Genomic DNA, 18,286 nt, shown 5'->3' with positions numbered 1-18,286 from the left:
ATGATCAGAACATGCAGTAGTGTTCAGAATAATAGTAGTGCTGTGTGACTAAAAAGATTAATCCAGGTTTTGAGTATATTTCTTATTGTTACATGGGAAACAAGCTACCAGTAGCTTCAGTAGATTCTCACAAATCCAACAAGACCAAGCATTCATGATATGCACACTCTTAAGGCTATGAAATTGGGCTATTAGTAAAAAAAAAAGTAGAAAAGGGGGTGTTCACAATAATAGTAGCATCTGCTGTTGACGCTACAAACTCAAAACTATTATGTTCAAACTGCTTTTTTAGCAGTCCTGTGAATCACTAAACTAGTATTTAGTTGTATAACCACAGTTTTTCATGATTTCTTCACATCTGCGAGGCATTAATTTTGTTGGTTTGGAACCAAGATTTTGCTCGTTTACTAGTGATCTTGGGGTCATTGTCTTGTTGAAACACCCATTTCAAGGGCATGTCCTCTTCAGCATAAGGCAACATGACCTCTTCAAGTATTTTGACATATCCAAACTGATCCATGATACCTGGTATGCGATATATATAGGCCCAACACCATAGTAGGAGAAACATGCCCATATCATGATGCTTGCACCACCATGCTTCACTGCCTTCACTGTGAACTGTGGCTTGAATTCAGAGTTTGGGGGTCGTCTCACAAACTGTCTGCAGCCCTTGGACCCAAAAAGAACTATTTTACTCTCATCAGTCCACAAAATATTCCTCCATTTCTCTTTAGGCCAGTTGATGTGTTCTTTGGCAAATTGTAACCTCTTCTGCACATGTCTTTTATTTAACAGAGGGACTTTGCGGGGGATTCTTGCAAATAAATTAGCTTCATACAGGTGTCTTCTAACTGTCACAGCACTTACAGGTAACTCCAGACTGTCTTTGATCATCCTGGAGCTGATCAATGGGTGAGCCTTTGCCATTCTGGTTATTCTTCTATCCATTTTGATGGTTGTTTTCCATTTTCTTCCACGGGTCTCTGTTTGTTTTGTCCATTTTAAAGCATTGGAGATCATTGTAGATGAACAGCCTATGATTTTTTGTACCTGCGTATAAGTTTTCCCCTCTCCAATCAACTTTTTAATCAAACTACGCTGTTCTTCTGAACAATGTCTTGAACGTCCCATTTTTCTCAGGCTTTCAAAGAGAAAAGCATGTTCAACAGGTGCTGGCTTCATCCTTAAATAGGGGACACCTGATTCACACCTGTTTGTTCCACAAAATTGATGAACTCACTGACTGAATGCCAAACTACTATTATTGTGAACACCCCCTTTTCTACTTTTTTTTTTACTAATAGCCCAATTTCATAGCCTTAAGAGTCTGCATATCATGAATGCTTGGTCTTGTTGGATTTGTGAGAATCTACTGAATCTACTGGTACCTTGTTTCCCATGGAACAATAAGAAATATACTCAAAACCTGGATTAATCTTTTTAGTCACATAGCACTGTAAATGTAAATGTTGGAACATCAGCGAAATGGAACCATTGAAGTGGACTGTGTGTCAGTCACCTGAAAGATCGAATGGTGTCATGAAGTCAAAGGTCAGAGGTGTTTGGTGATGCTGATGTCTTTGCTGGAGAACAAAGGTCCAAGTCTTTAGGGTCCTGGTGCTTCCTGTCTTCCTGTCTGGTTGTCAGACTTGGACTCTAACCAGTGACCTCAGGTGAGGACTGGATGTCTTTGGTCCCAGGTGTCTGTGGAGGATCTTTGGGTCCCATTGGAATGACTTTGTGTCCAGTGAACAGTTACTTAGTGAGACTCAGATGAAGAGGATCACTGACACTGTGAGGGAACGTCAGACACCATATTTAGTCCATGTGGTGAGTTTTGCCTCCATGTAACGGGAAAATGGCGAGGACACACCCACATACCACATACCTGGCTGGGAGATCAGGTGAACCAGTTGTCTGCTTGGGTGGTTGCCATTCAGGACTCAGGGCAGTTCCATAGTATGCTTGATGCTGCAACTCATGGCACCAACACATGGGAGACCTGACCTGTAAAAAGTGCCCCTGACCTTTGACTTTTCGTGCATGTCTTTTTTAAACATCAATAATTTTAAAACATACTCTTTGATCTCAACAACCAACCAGGCTCGATTCCAAGTTCTAGGTTCTGTGTTTCTGGTAACCTGCCTGTGTCCTTGGACAAAACATGTAATCTGCCTGATCTCAGTCCACCCAGCTGTAAAAACAGGTTCCAACCCCAGTTTTGGAAGTAACCTGTTGTTATGGTCATGACCCAAAAGCTGGATTTGACTCCAAAGCAGGGAGGCTGAACAGATGAAGGAAAACCAGATTTATTGTACAGAAATGAGTACAAGGTAAAGTGCTGCAGAATTGTGAATGATGATAAGGTCTGGAGAGAGGAGACCAAGCCCACGCTGCGGTGGAAACAGGGAGCCGCAGCCCGATGAGACCAGGTGTGCAGATGGAGATTCAGGCAGAGATGAGGTGGTGGTTGTCCGGGGGCCAGGTTGCTCCCTGTGGAGGGAGGTGTCACTGCAGAGGAGCAGAGACAGTTTGAGTGCAGGTGTTGGAACACCTGAGCTACAACGAATCACAGTTTACTCAGTAAATCAAATCAAATCAATTTTATTTATATAGCGCCAAATCACAACAAACAGTTGCCCCAAGGCGCTTTATATTGTAAGGCAAAGCCATACAATAATTACAGAAAAACCCCAACGGTCAAAACGACCCCCTATGAGCAAGCACTTGGCGACAGTGGGAAGGAAAACTCCCTTTTAACAGGAAGAAACCTCCAGCAGAACCAGGCTCAGGGAGGGGCAGTGTTCTGCTGGGACTGGTTGGGGCTGAGGGGAGAGAATCAGGAAAAAGACATGCTGTGGAAGAGAGCAGAGATCAATCACTAATGATTAAATGCAGAGTGGTGCATACAGAGCAAAAAGAGGTGAATAAAAAGAAACACTGGGTGCATCATGGGTACCCCCCAGCAGTCTAAGTCTATAGAAGCAGAACTAAGGGATGGTTCAGGGTCACCTGATCCAGCCCTAACTATAAGCTTTTTCAAAAAGCAAAGTTTTAAGCTTAATCTTAAAAGTAGAGAGGGTGTCTGTCTCCAGTAACCAGATAGGAAAAACAGAACGCAGCAAAAATGCAATTAAAAACACATACAGTCAAAAGTCCTGCCACGGAACGCAGACAGAGAGGCTCAATTAGGAAACAGAGTGGCCATGTTTCCAGGCTGTGAACACTGAGTTTCTGGCACTGATGAGATGTTGAACCAGGGTTTAAATACAAGAGGGTTGATTACTGGTAGGTGTGTTCATCAGCTCCACAAGGCACGCCACCTGAAAAGAAAGAGAGAGAGAGACAGAGAGAGAGAGAGAGAGAGAGAGAGAGGCCAGACGAGCAGGAACCAAGGCAGAACACAACACCCATATTGGACTGGCGTCCCGTCCAGGCCGAGCCGTAGAGGCTCATCATCTTCACGCCATGGGATCTGGAGATAAGGACTGTCCTGAACTACCTCAAAATAAAACGTCTGCACTTCAAATTTGCAAACTTAAATTAGAACTCTGCAGAATGAACAAAAAGTAAACATTAACCTGAGTTAGATTTTCATTGGACAAATACTGACTGTCCTTCTACCTACGCTGGTATTTATACCCCATGGCGAAGTGTTTTACCCCCCCAGCAAACTATTCTACCACCTCTTCGTGAAGTATTCCACCCCCTTGCAAAGTGTTTTACCCCCCCAGCAAACTATTCTACCACCACTTTGTGAAGTATTCCACCCCCTTGCAAAGTGTTTTACCCCCCCAGCAAACTATTCTACCACCACTTTGTGAAGTATTCCACCCCCTTGCAAAGTGTTTTACCCCCCAGCAAACTATTCTACCACCACTTTGTGAAGTATTCCACCCCCTTGCAAAGTGTTTTACCCCCCCAGCAAACTATTCTACCACCTCTTCGTGAAGTATTCCACCCCCTTGCAAAGTGTTTTACCCCCCCAGCAAACTATTCTACCACCACTTTGTGAAGTATTCCACCCCCTTGCAAAGTGTTTTACCCCCCCAGCAAACTATTCTACCACCACTTTGTGAAGTATTCCACCCCCTTGCAAAGTGTTTTACCCCCCAGCAAACTATTCTACCACCACTTTGTGAAGTATTCCACCCCCTTGCAAAGTGTTTTACCCCCCCAGCAAACTATTCTACCACCTCTTCGTGAAGTATTCCACCCCCTTGCGAAGTGTTTTACCCCCCCCAGCAAACTATTCTACCACCTCTTCATGAAGTATTCCACCCCCTTGCAAAGTGTTTTACCCTCCGTCAGCAGAGCGGTCTTGATCGTCTTGGTGACGAGCTTGGACCTGCTCAGACGTGCTGCTCTGCATAGAGATATAACAGATTTATGCTGTTTCCATTGTCCTCATAAACCTACCGGGGACAGGAGACAGTGTCTGTGTCTTTCCACAGAGGGGCTCAGATGTCCTCAGAACACTGCAACCCAAAATGCAGAACATTGTAACCCAAAATGCCGCTGAGGTATTTTTCCAGACGGCCCGTCTCTGCTGTGGGCTCACTGTTGCTGAGAACAGGACTCACAGGGATTTGACCGTCTGTCATCTCTGTCCCCAATAAGATTGACCTCTCTTCATTCAACTGTGTTTCATTTTGTCAAACTAATGAGGCGGGAACACTTTGAATCAATCAAATATCAGAACGCTTGGACAGACGGAGTTTTAATGTTGTCGCTGAGTTTCCTGCTGAAAACCAGGACAGGCGGTTTTGCTGATGACATCGAGCTCTTCTGAACCATGGGTTTCCCCTGAGGGAGGAGGCGGAGCTCTTCAGGTGGGTGTAAAGGCAGGTGAAGTGGTTCATGGGCTGGTCGAACATTTTGTAAGTGTGATGTCATAGAGTAGAAGAAGAATTGCTCTCTGGTTCCGTTAGCAAACCAGTGACTTGTGGGTAAGCAGGCGTGAGGGACAACAGTCGCTATGCCGCCAGCTGGGTGGGGCCAAAATAGACCTGAAGTCTATTATATGGAAATGCTGAGTGATGCAACAGGGCAACAGCCAGTGGGAGTAAAGAAAGGCGGTGTGACATCAGCCGGCTGCTCGCTCAAACTAAATAAACCAAGTTGGTGGAAAATGCTCAAACTGCTGAAATCTGCATAAATCTAATCTGTTTCTCACATATTTTGTAAACGTTATAAAGAAATAAACACTTTTAAATCTAAAAACACCTGATGGTGATGTTAGCATGCTGGCTAGCGATACAGGAACATCACTATGAAAGACGTCACACATAAACAAATTAAGTCAATCACAGAGGAAAACGTCAAGGTGACTGGGTCTGTTTTTCCCACCCTTTGTAATCATGAAACATTGGACACGTTAAGGACAGGTAGCCAACAGCTGTTCACACCTCAGGAATGCCCACAACGCTACAAACGCCATCTGCGTGTTGCCTTCATTTGTAGCTCATGTGACTGTAGAGTAAGTCAGTCCTGTACAGACCTGAGGACTCGATCCCCAGGAACTGCAGAGTGAACCAGATCAGAGTCCATGATCCGTCACAGGTCACTCCACCTTTGGTACCCGCTCCAGTCCAAGCTCCAAGGACACAGATGGGTAGCCTGAAGTACACACCTGGAATCCGCCTGTAGGTTGGTAGTTCAACTCCTGTGCCACAACGCTACCTGCTCTACATCATCATCATCAACAAATTAATTTTATTGTATTATGTTTTTCTTTGGTGGAGGACGTGTTGTGTCTGGTGTCACGTCCGTCTTTGTCACAGAACATCTTTGTTCAGGAAAACAACATGAAGAGTTTCCTGAGGTCCTGTTTGTGCTCGATGTCTGACACGGCTGTAATCATGTGATTAGCACTTCAAACAGCAGCAGCTAGCAGCAGCTAATTAGCACTTCAAACACTTGTGGCGTAAGATGGCAGCCATGGCGGATTAGCACATGAAACACTCGCTGCCTACATCCACTTTAAATTGGCTAAATCAGAACATTTTCTTCAGGTGTGACAAACATCTGCACTGGCTTTTTCAGGATGTTCTTCTGACATTTGCTTATAGGAAGATCAGTAAAGCAAAACGATAAAAATAAAATCATTCCAGTTTCACATTTTGTTGCTCAGCAAAAAAATGGAAGTGTTAACCACAGCGCTTTGTCTGGAGAGGAGTGGTACTGACTGTTGTGAGTTATTTATTTCATTTATGTTCTTGAGTTATTTGAGTTACAACCACTTTCAGCCTGTGGTGGACACAGCTAACTGAAAAGTTAGCTTCGATAACCATTAAACCGCTAACTGAAAAGTTAACTTTTATAACACTAAACCGATAAACTGCTAAAAAAAAATTTGCGGTCCTACAGCTAACTGTTAACCACTAACTTTTAGTATAAGTGAAGTGCACATCTCGGGCCACGCGGTGCATTATGGGTAGGCTAACTTTTCAGCTACCAACCCACAAGCTATGGCGGCGGAAAGCAGCGAGGAGTGCTATGATTTGGATCATTTCAACCGCTGGAAAGTTGACGATTTAAAGCATTTTTGTCAGCTCCGCGGATTGCCTGTTACAACCAGGACTACGTACGGCAGTGGACAGAAATGGAAAGAAGAGCTGGCTGTGCTCGCGTGTGCTGCATTGTTACAGAAACTACCGACAAAGGAGGAAGAGCGCGCTGCTGTCGAAAATGACCAGTCCTTGTTGATAGTTGGAGACAAACAAATTTCTGACCCCTTGAAGGCAACTGACAGATGGTTAGACGAAGTACAGAGACAGAAACTGTGGATATTGCAGAATATTTGCTAAGCGGGGATGAGAAATCGCTATTCCGCTGGCTTCATAATGACTACAATGAAGGTGGGTCTCAGATATAACCTCTTTGGTGTCACGTTTGTTTTGATAAGTTGACAGACATACAGTGATATGTGCATGCATGTAGTTTGTTTATAGAACATGTCAATTTTACAATATTACGCACCACGTCATTCATGGCGCGACATTACAGTCATAAGCCGATGCATGAAAACAGTGGCACAGTTTCAGGATATTAACAAAATAAATGTGTGCAAGAAACTTACAATTTTAGTCCGTCTGGATCTTTCTTTTCTGTGGGGAAATTGTGTAGAATGAACGCAGATTTACAACCACATTTCTTCTTCTTTCCATCTTTGTGTGGACTCAGCGGAGCTTTGTAATCGTATGTTTTCAGCCAACTTTCAAGCTTATAAATTCTGTTCAAGCATTTGAAAACAGCACAATCCGCCCGTCATTATTGTATGTGTCGCTTAAAGCCTTTGAAACAATCCCTGTAAGCCTGAACTTTCAGAGTCCGCTAATGCTACTGTATACGAAATTCTATGGGAGCGGTGTGAGTTTGGTAGTTGGGATTTTTGCCCCGTTTGACCCACACATGCGCAGATGTGTTGCGCACTTCGCTTATTGACTGATTACACAGTCAGCTAATGATAAGCCAGTTTCGAGTTTAAGCACCGCAGGGGCTGCTGGGTAAATTCAAAGGTGATCAGAAATGCAAAATGAACACACGAAAAATAAATTAATAAAAAATAAAACCCCAAACACTGTAATCATTTTTATCAAAAGTAGCAAATTGCAGTAATTCTCGAGGTCGGCGCCACGTCACTTCGGCAAAGTGGCCAATTCGAAGGCGAGAATTCATACGTCCGCGACTGGCCACTCGGTGAAAACTCAGTCGGGCTGCATTGATTCTCTATTGAAATTAGCCGGTTTGCTTTTGTCCCTAACTTGCTCTCATTGCCTGGAACAGGGAGATTTAAACACTAAGATGACCTGAAATGAACCTTTGTACATTAAATTGACTTAACTGATGAGTCTGGCCCCTTTGAAAAGTGACCAAATTATATTTATTTGTATTGAGCTCGGCGATGTTTTCACCAACAAAACCTGCCCCTCGAGGTTAAATGCCCAGAAGTGACAGTTTATATTATAAATTTACAAATTGTTAATGGAGCTACGGCTCACCCGTATTGCGTTCACAAACACAAAGCAAATGCACGAAAAATAAATGAATGAAAATAGACTTTTGAGCTGCTTACATATTGTTTTTGTCCACAGTGTAACTTTTCTTCTTACCAGTGCTTGTGTGCTTTGACCTGTGAACCGGAAGTGTTAGCTAGCTCTCTGCATTCATAAACAGGAACTAACATCTATGATTTTAGGGTTTACAAACATTTTTGACCATTACATTTACTCACTTTACCAGCAAAAAAATGTTAAATTTAGCAGAAGCTAATTGGTCCACTGATGGTTTCAAAGTTACCTGAAAAGCTAATCCACTAATGAAAATGTTAGCTTCGCTAATTAGCGGTTAGCAGACTAGTGGAACTGCTTTCAGCGCTCAGTTTTACGTTATTTGTGTTTAGATTTTGGTTGAAAACATGTAAGCGTAATCACCTTCATGCAATGTGCTTTTGTTTTTGCGTCAGTCGTGCCATAGCACCTGTAGCTAACTGCTCAGCGATGGTTAATTTGGTATATCAGGACATATTTGTGTTTCTTGGTGTTTCAGTTTCACGGTCTTCCAGGTGTCACGGGTTCCTGTGAGTCTGGCAGGTTTGCTGGTGATATTTTTTATTGCTGCTCTGATCAAAGTCTTCCAAAGTTCTCTCACGTTTGTCACTTTGCTGTTTGATGAAGGTTAGAAATGCTTCAAACACAGTTGCACCTCTAACACAAACTGATTCATTAACCTGTGGTAACCCTAAACCAGCTTTGTTTGGACCTGGATCAGAATCTAGTATGGGTTCCAGACTGTGACTGTGGTCCTGTTGGTGTCCAGTGTTCTTCAGAAGCAGGGCTGAGTATTGATCAACACAGAAACCGTTTCATCTGTTTTAATAAAATAAACTGATGTAACGAATGTTAAGAAAAGACAGAAATCCAAAGAGACGTGAACCTGATGGACCCTCTGTAGCTCCAGACGTGTCACTGGTTGAATCTCGATGTACTGGGTAAATGTTTTGGTGACATTTTCTCTTGAACCTGCTCGTCCTTGGTTCTTGTGTTCTTCATGAAGTCCATGCGTGACGGACGCACCTAAACACCAACAGACATTCAGTGGCTGTAGAGTGAAGCTTTTCTGAACAGGATGTCCTAGATGGATCCTCCAGCTGAGCCTGTTGTCTCGCAGACTGAATCACTCCACGCGGTGCTGATGTTTTAGTCACAATGAAGACATGTTGTTTTTCCAGAGAATGGAGCATGTCACACAGGAGCCACCATATTGTGTGGGCCGCTGAAGAGGAGGTACTGCTGGCCCACCACCACCAGAGGGCGCCCTGCCTGGAGTGCGGGCTCCAGGCACCAGAGGGCGCTGCCGCATCATGGGAGTAGCCTGGGTGACAGCTGTCACCCATCACCAGACACAGCTGTTCCACTCAGCACAGAGGTATATCAGGAGGACAGCGTCTCCAGCTCAGTGCCGAGATATCGCCTAAGACTGAAGTAATATTCTCTGCATTTACATTCTGAACAACCAGCTAAACTTGTTAAACCTTTTCAGGACTGTTGACTACTGGTAGCTTCATTGCTTGGATAAGTACTCACCTTCCTGCTGTACTTTGACAAGAGGTGGAGGCGGCTTCTCCCCTCTCTGTTACTGGGTGCGGTCGCATCCACACCTGTGTGTTGTTGCTCTCTCCCGCCAGCAGTACCGGATCCGACGAGCGGAGGCAGTGGCCACCTGGGAATTCGGGACTTGGCGGTTCCAGTATTTCCAGGGTTCGGTGGCAGAGGAGATCTGGGTGGTTCCGGTTCGACTGAGACGGACGTCTCCTACCTTCGGGCCTGCCCACACGACACCAGTGGATTCGACCCCAAATTGTGATTGTTGTATTTATTGTGCTCGTTTCACAATAGTAAACCTTGTTATTCACCTTCCTCCATTGTCCGTTCATTGCGCCCCCTGTTGTGGGTCCGTGTTCCTACACTTTCACAACACACCAGCTGTCTCCACGACAACAAGACACGCCCGCTACTGTGAACAGCTAGTTTGATTTATGTGGGTATGTATGTGGGTACCCACGATGGTCCCTGGACAAACTGCAGAAGTCCCAGAGAACAAAGAGACCAGACAGACAGGAGACGGAGACAACAAGAAGAGGAGTGTCTCTCCCTTATTTAGCAGGAGTAGGGGAAAAACTACAGAGGATCTTCAGACAGCACAAAATCCGTTTACTTTAAACCGGTTAACACCTTGAGACAGAAATTAGTTCACCCTAAGGACAGGATCCCTAGTTACAAACAGAGCAATGTAGTGTATCATATCAGATGTCAGGAAAACTGTAACGAACACTACATAGCAGTCTGCCTCTCGGTAGGTGGGGTCTGGTTAGGTTTAAAACTCCAGCTTTTGTAGCTTCTGTTTATTCTTCTCTACAAGAGTCAAGACAGAAGTCAGACTACCAGAGCAAGAATTTTAGCTGAGGAAGCTTCTGCAATTTGAAGCGAAACATCCTCGCGTCAAGCAACCCAGTCCAGTGGAAGATTCAAGCTTCTCTACTATAGTTTGATTTTTTTTTTTTTAAATCATCTGCCAAAGGTATCTTTGGGAAAGTCAGGAGATGACTCAGGAGACTCAGCTGATCAGATCAGTTGTCTGCCTCTGTGGTTGCCATCCAGGACCCAAGGTGTTTTTGTGGTGTGTTGCATGTGGCAGAGTGTGGTACCATACAGCTCATGTTCCCTGACTTGAGCTGACCTGGAGAAGATACAAGAAGATTTCCAAATCACTGAACACCTCTGTCATTAATGCTGGTGTCAAAATCCACCCCCTTGTCTTCCTCATGACACCTGGGTAACGGATCAAGTCGGGGATCGCCTATTGGGATGAAATACGGTGCGGACCTTATGTGTCCTGTGGCCGCTATGGTAACCGCAAAGGCCCAACAGGAACACTGAACACAAGGCGTCTAATGGGACTCTGGTGAAACAAGTCCTCAGTGGTGGATCAGGTGGAGGAGGTGATGACTTGTAACCAAATGGCTGTGAAGGCGGAGGAAGGCTGCAGCAGGTCCTCAGACCCCGATCGTCCCAGCCATTGGACCAGGCTGGGGATCTGTCAAGGACCGTGTGTTTGGCATTCACACGTTAAACAGCACAGGCGTCTGCGGATTGACCCTGAATGTAGATATCCGGGAATCAATCAAGAGACCATCTTCCTCACCACTGAGGGATTGCAATGACGACGATTAACACAGGAAGCTTTTGTTCTGACGATTAGTCATCAAAAATTAAAGTCTACTTTTAGTGATGCCAGCGCTTATTTTCTCCCCGTTGTTCCTCCACAAGGAGGTGAGTGCTTTTTAGAAAATGATTTCTGATAAAAGAATAAAACCAAAAATGTGACAGATGATCTTCAGGGGATATGTGGGTCCCCCTGCAGAGACCTCATGTTAAAACATGTTATTTTGTTTTTTGTTTTTGTTTTTTTTTTTTTCAGTGGATACAGTTACGATTTGTCCACCGTTTTAGTGTCAGTACTCAGCCCTCATCATGGTGGCAGGTCAAAGGTCAAATCAATGATTTCTGACATGCATCCTTGTGCTGCCTCTCCACCCCCTTTGAGTTTGTCTTCACGCGCCTCCTGCAGGACAAACGGCATTATAGCAGCAGCGTGTTGGTATAATGTTCTGCTTTGTTTAGGGTCACCGCCGGCTCGGCTCATTCACTCTCATTTGCCATGTTTGTCCCCGCCCCCTCCCCCTCCACCCAGGAGACGTGCTTGTGTTATTTTTGCTTTGTTTTTGTTTGTTTGTTTGCTCTTGTTTCCATGCTGTCGTCTTCATGTTGTTATGGTTGTTGTTGTTGTTTTACCCTCTGATGGTGCTCAGCAGTAAAACGGAGAGAAGAGCTTCCGTTTTATGCGACCATTACTCCATCTGAACTACCCGAGGCAGGAAGCAGGCGGAACCCATGCATGCACACACACACACACACACACCCATCAATGCCAGTGATCACAAACAGAGTCCACGCCACGTACATTGAAATAGCACATAACCAAACTAACCAACTTCAGCAACAAACCACGCGGCTGGTGCTAGCGTAGGCCGCTAAACCTCTTCCTGGTATCCTGATCACACGGGGTGTTTCTGTGCAGATTTCACTGTGGAGTCAGTGTGGAGTTTGTTGCCGCACAGAGACACTTTATAACGAGGTCAATAAGCTTGTTTTCAAGCTAGCTTGGCTAGTTAGCTAGCCAGTTGGATAGATGTTAACCTTGTTAATGTTTGATACTTGATGACTTGTAGAAAATGGTCGCTAGTTAGCTAAGTAGCTCCCTAACACTGTACTGAAAATGAATGTATTTGTACTATCTAGTATACAGTATAATATAACAGTATTTAGGACTTTTTGGAACAGTTGAAACTCTAGTTTAGTGGGACTTGGTGACTCTGTGGAGGTATATTCCAGGTGTCTGCAAGAACGGCCTCCGTTAAAACATGTTAATAGTGTGTTTTTTAAATGAGGTTCTGAGTCCACGTGGACCCCGAGTCTACACATCTGTAAGTTTCACAGGGTTGACTGATGAGGGCTAAAGGTCACTGTTGATGACCCGATTAGTGCTGAGAACTGTGGCGCTGTAAACACACACACACACACACACAGTCACTATAGAAACCATGAGTGAGTAGAGATGAGGAAGTCATGGCATCTCTCCTGCGTGTGTTAATGTGTGTGTGCATCGTTATCATCTATTTTAGGATAGGAAAAGTGGTAGAGCAGAGCCCGAGCCCAAAACCTCTTTTAGGTCCATCACTTCGACCTCCGACCTCAAACGCCATAGGGCCTCCGGGGACACCACGGTAAGGAGATGAAGACTCACCTACCCTCCTCCTCCTCCTGTCTTCTTTTTCCATCTTTCGTCCTCTTCTGTTTGTTTGTTTTTTTTCATCCAATCATCTCCACTTTTGGATTTTTCATTTTTCTCTGTTTGTGCACTTTTTTCTTTTCCCCAGTTTGACTTTGTCTGTTTTTCCCCCTAAACTTTGTTCTTCCACAGTCACCTTCTTTTTTGTTTCTCATGTGTTTTTCTGTGTCATCTCACTTCCACCTCCATCATCTCCTTGCTGCCTCATCATGGCCGCCTCTCTGTCATTCGGCCGTTTTTTTTTACTCACGCCCACTCATCCGCCCCACGACATTCAGTCAGACGAACGCCGGCTGAGCGGTGACGATGGAAAGCGTTCGGTCCATCCCAGCGGCTCAGGGCTGCTTTTTGGTTTTGCATCGGGATTAATTTACTCGAAGTCGTCCTCTTGCAAAGGAGAAGTTTAGAGGGTCAGACTGTGTGGTTTTTTTTCTCCTGTGGACCTTCATCCTGTCGTTTGGTGTTTGTCCTCTTTTTGTCCTGTCTCCTCTTTCTCTTTGGTGTTTGTCCTCTTTTTGTCCTGTCTCCTCTTTCTGTCTGGTGTTTGTCCTCTTTTTGTCCTGTCTCCTCTTTCTGCTTGGTTGTCATCTTCTTGGTTGTCACCTCTGTGCTTGTCACTTCACCTTGTCATTGTGGTTGATGCTCTTCAAAGATCTTACCGCCCTTTTGCAGCTGAAGAACAGTTTTCTGGTTTCACTAACTGTCAGCTATTTCCTACCTGCAGGTTGACCTGGTGGAGGACATTTTTTTCTTTCGTTCTTTAACTCTTTTCTTTGACAGAGTCCCGTCAAGACAACTATCTGAAAATGCTACTTGGGATTCTGTCTCTTTTATAACTGAATGAATGAATGAATGAATGAATGAATACTATAAAAATCCAGTTGTGGTCATTTGAGTGTTTTCAGTCTGTGTCGTGGTTTCTCTTTTAGTGTTCTCTTCACGTTCTCTGTTAGTAAAACACTCTGGCACCTGCACACTCTAAAAAGGTTCTCGTCCTCTCCTCAGAGGCGTCTTCTGTCCACACAGAGGTGTCTTTTTGAGCGTGCATGGTGCTGCTTAACACATCTCAAAAAAATCTTTGCTGGAATTTTTTTTTTTTCTTTTCATTTTATGTGCCTTGAATCTTCAGTAGACTTTACATCCTTTTCTCCTTTTGTTTTTAACTGTGGATGGAAACAAATCATGTTGGACCTTTCCTGCTGTCTCTTTTCTCAGGGCTGTGTGTCTCTTACACAGCATTGAAATATTTAATTGAGGAAACAGGTTGAATCCTCATTAAGATGTTTTCAGTGTCAGTACCTGACAGCATCTTGCAGCTTCTTTCTATTTCATTTTTTCCTACTTTTGTCAGTTAACTCTGAGATGCTGGTGGTCGGGTAAAGCTGGAATAGCCCATTTATTTTCTTTGTGATCATCTCTTTATTTTCAATATGAGTGTTTTCTTTATCAGTGGGTTTCAGTGGTGTCTGGACTGCGACACACACATGCTGCCTCTGTCCTCCTCTGCAAGCACGACTGACCTGTAGATGGAGCCTCCAGTGTGACTCCGCTCAGCTTTGCTGTTTGGCTGCAGACAGAATACTCGATTATTCCTCCAAAACACATCAGAACGTTCACACTCACATTCTACACACCTGAAAACCCAGCAGGAGGATTTCATTGACACACACTTCCACCTCTATTACATTTTACATAATGTGCTGAAAGAAAAAGACGTGAAGCAGAACACATTAAAATATGAATTTTGCTGCTTACTTACAGGTGTTCTGATTCAATTCTGTAAAATCCAAACCTACTGATGCTGCTGGTGACATTATTCAGCCACAAGCCAAAGCCTCTTTTGCCATAGTACCAAAATATTTTCCACTAATAATGTGAATTTTGTACTTTTCCACTGTCGATGGATCAGATTTTTTAAATTTGTCAGTTTCATTTCCTGTTCTGCCAAAGTGATGTAGTGGGCAAAATGACTGCTTTTTAAAATCATTGATTGGTTTCAAAAGTTTGCATCACTACAACCAGAAGCATTTTCCCAAACATGATTGTGCTGAAACTGACAGAAAATAGAATCCAGCAGACGAAAACAGAGGGAGTAGTGATCGCTGAACTGATGTGGATCAATACTACATAAAATCATAATATGATCAATATGACAACCATAAGCTGTGACTCATTGTGAGGCGACACAAGACGCACATACTGACTGTGATCATGAAGCAGTTGGATGAGGTTCACATCCACAAACACAGGAGAAACCACACCGCCGTCACACGCAGAGAAAAACCACCGACAGCATGAAACACGATGGAAACAAACTAAAGCAGGACTCTGGTCGTGGTGGATGTATAACACAAAGAAAGAATGAACCTGACAACTACACAAAAATCAGACCTCATTGGCTGCACTATTACAACTGGATGTAGTGATTCACTGATAAAGGTTACAGATAGAAATGTGCTGACAAGTGAGGAGAGTGTGTTGAGAAGGTGGATGGAATATTCTGAGGAGCTGATGAATGAAGAAATGAGAGAGAGAGTTTGGGTTAGGCTGGATAATGTGTAGAGAGTAAACCATTAAGTGCAAGAGATTAGTAAGGATGAAGTGAGAGCAACTGTGAAGAGGTGTTGGGTGTGTTGGGTATAAACCAGTTATTTAATGTAATTGACCACTACTGAAACACACTAACACACACACACACACGCTTCAGACACTCATAGTTACCCTGAAACATAATGAACTGAAAAAACACATCATCAGTGACTTCTGACCAGCTGTGTGACCATTGTGGAGTCGTGCCGAAACTGGAGGTTACCACACATACACCCGAACAACATTCCAAAATAAAGCACAGAAGTGAGTGATGCGCCTCAAAATGGGACTTCAAAATAAAAGCATGTAATACAAACGCCCTAACATGAAGAATTCACAACACTGCAGTCCAGCATTAGAGGTCTCCAGTTGGTCCAAAATGCTGCTGCCAGAGTTTTGACAAATTTTGACAAAAATTTGATCTGATTTTGGCCTCTCTTCATCGGCTTCCTGTCTCTGTGAGGTCTGATTTTAAGGTTCTGTTGCTCATCACTCACTCACACTTATCCGGGATCGGGACATAGGGGAAACAGCTCGAGCAGGGGAGCCGGACCCCAGACTTCCCTTTCCCGGGCCACATTGTCCACCTTTGACTGGGGGATCATGGGGCATTCCTGGGGCAGTGTGGAGATATAATCTTTCCACCTAGTCCTGAGACTGACTACCTCAGTGACTTCCACCAGGGAAATTGATGATAATCCTCCATCAGCTTCCAGCTCTGCCCCTACTATGGAGGACACTCTGGTCCGATGCAAGAGTTCCTCAAAGTGTTCCTTCTAGTGGTGGATTACATCCCCAGGTGAGGTCAAAAGAGTCCCATGCTTAATGTAGACAGCTTGGATGGTTCCCCATTTCCCCCTCCTGAGGTGCCTCATGGTGCGCCAGAAGCAGCTTGTTGCTGTCCTCAGTGTCATCAGAGGGAGTTTTTCCTTATCAATGTCACCTGTGTGCTTGTTCTAGGGGTTGGTAAGGTTAGACCTTACTTATGTGAAGTGCCTTGATTCAGCTTTGTTGTGATTTAGCACTATGCAAATAAAATAAATTGAAATTTAATTGAATTTCTAACCAGATTGTTGTATAAAATCATGGAAAGTGAGAGGATGCCTGAGGAGTGGAGACGAAGTGTGCTGGTTCCTATTTTTAATAACAAGGGTGATGTGCAGAGATGCAGTAACTACAGGGGCATAAACTTAATCAGCCACAGCATGAAGTTATGGGAAAGAGTAGTAGAAGCTAGGCTTAGAAAACAAGTGAAGATCTGTGAGCAGCAATATGGTTTTATGGCACTATGGATGCAATGTTTGGTCTGATAATACTGATGGAGAAGTATAGAGAAGTCCAGAAGGAGTGACTGTTGTTGTGTGTTGGGGGGTGTGGCTGGATGTTTTGGTGTTCTTTTCTTTTCTTTGCTCTTCAGGTGGCATGAGAACTGATTTGTCTGTGGAGAAGGTGCTGGCTGAAGAATCCTCACCCTCATCAACATCATGTGTAGCACCTGTGACTGGTGCTCACATGCAACCTTAAAGACGTTCAGCTGAAGCAGATAATTGGATGGCGTTCTGCATTTAAGGCATGTGTGATTCAAGCAGAACTGCCGGAAACTCGACCTTGTGATGTTCGTTTGTGAGACGCTGAGGACCGCGCCTGGGTTTGACACATCGAGCCCGTGAAGCAAGGAAGGGTGAGGACACTTGCTGTCAGCACACATTAAAGGTAATTAAATGTTCGACTAATTGTTGATAGTAACTTGGTGTTTTGTTACGCAGTATACTGGAATTGTGATGAGAATTGTGCAGTTTGCATCTCACTGCTGTGGCATGCAGATAAGTGATCCTCCACTTGTTGTGAGAAGCTGCTCATTTGCATAAAGTTAAAAAATACAGACCTGAATGTGTTGCTGATAGCGTGTGTCTTTTGAAAGATATTGTAACTGCTGACTTACCTCACCTCTTCTTTGCTTCACAGAGAGTCAGTTTGTCGTGTCCACCTGGGGGGTGTTTGTCTGGTGGTAGTGGGTCCAGGAACGCCGGGCTTCTATCCTTTTGGGCGCTTAAGAGCGTGCCAACAGTCACTCCACCAGAAGGACGTTCTTTTAGTTTTGTACACATTATTATGCACAGGTGAAAAATAAATTGTTTCTGTTGTTGGAACCGCTTTCTGGTTATTTTTAGCGCTGGGTTCTGTCTGACGCAGGTCCGCTCCTCAACTCGCGTCGACACATAACAGTAGTTCCCGGCCATTCCATAATGGACCCAGCGGCAGAAGCGGTTCCTTTTGCCAAAAAAGTTCAAGAACACTTGGAGAAAATATGGGAGCAATTACAGCATCTCGCAAACCAAATTAAACAAACAGACGCCCGTGTTACGGAGCTTGCAGTGCAAGCCGCTCCGCTTCCTGCTGCTCCAGCTGCGGCATCATCGATACTAGTGCAGATAACTCCGTCACCCAGAGATTCGGCGTCCGAACCGATTGTTTGTCGTCCGGAGCCTTGTGCGGTGATGCAATGTTCTCTGGTTTCTGCTCAGTCAGGTTGGAGCGCCGCAGCTTTACGAGGAATGTTTGTAGATGGGTTAAATGAGTCATTAAAAGACGAGCCGGCAGTCCGTGACGAGCCAAACGATTTAGATGAGCTAATATCGTTGGTGATTCGTCTAGATGATCGGATGAAGGAGCGTGGACGCGAGAGAGGACGCCCATCAGAGCGGGTTTTTTCGTCTCGGGGCTTTCCCCGACACGGATCTAGGCCGCCTCTTCTTCGCCCCACTGAAGCTCCTCTGACGGG

General features: G+C 44.4%; 1 protein-coding gene across 2 annotated transcripts in view; it reads left to right on the top strand.

Moving 5' to 3' along the window:
- Positions 1-18,286, top strand: part of LOC117511350 (glutamate receptor ionotropic, NMDA 1-like) — a 170,047-nt gene that overhangs the window by 137,530 nt on the left and 14,231 nt on the right. The gene's annotated exons all lie outside the window — the stretch shown is intronic.

This window comes from Thalassophryne amazonica, chromosome 5 (genome assembly GCF_902500255.1).
Source record: "Thalassophryne amazonica chromosome 5, fThaAma1.1, whole genome shotgun sequence".
NCBI classification, from domain to species: domain Eukaryota; kingdom Metazoa; phylum Chordata; class Actinopteri; order Batrachoidiformes; family Batrachoididae; genus Thalassophryne; species Thalassophryne amazonica.
Note: the sequence above shows the minus strand (reverse complement) of the source record. Positions and strands in the feature narration are given on the sequence as shown.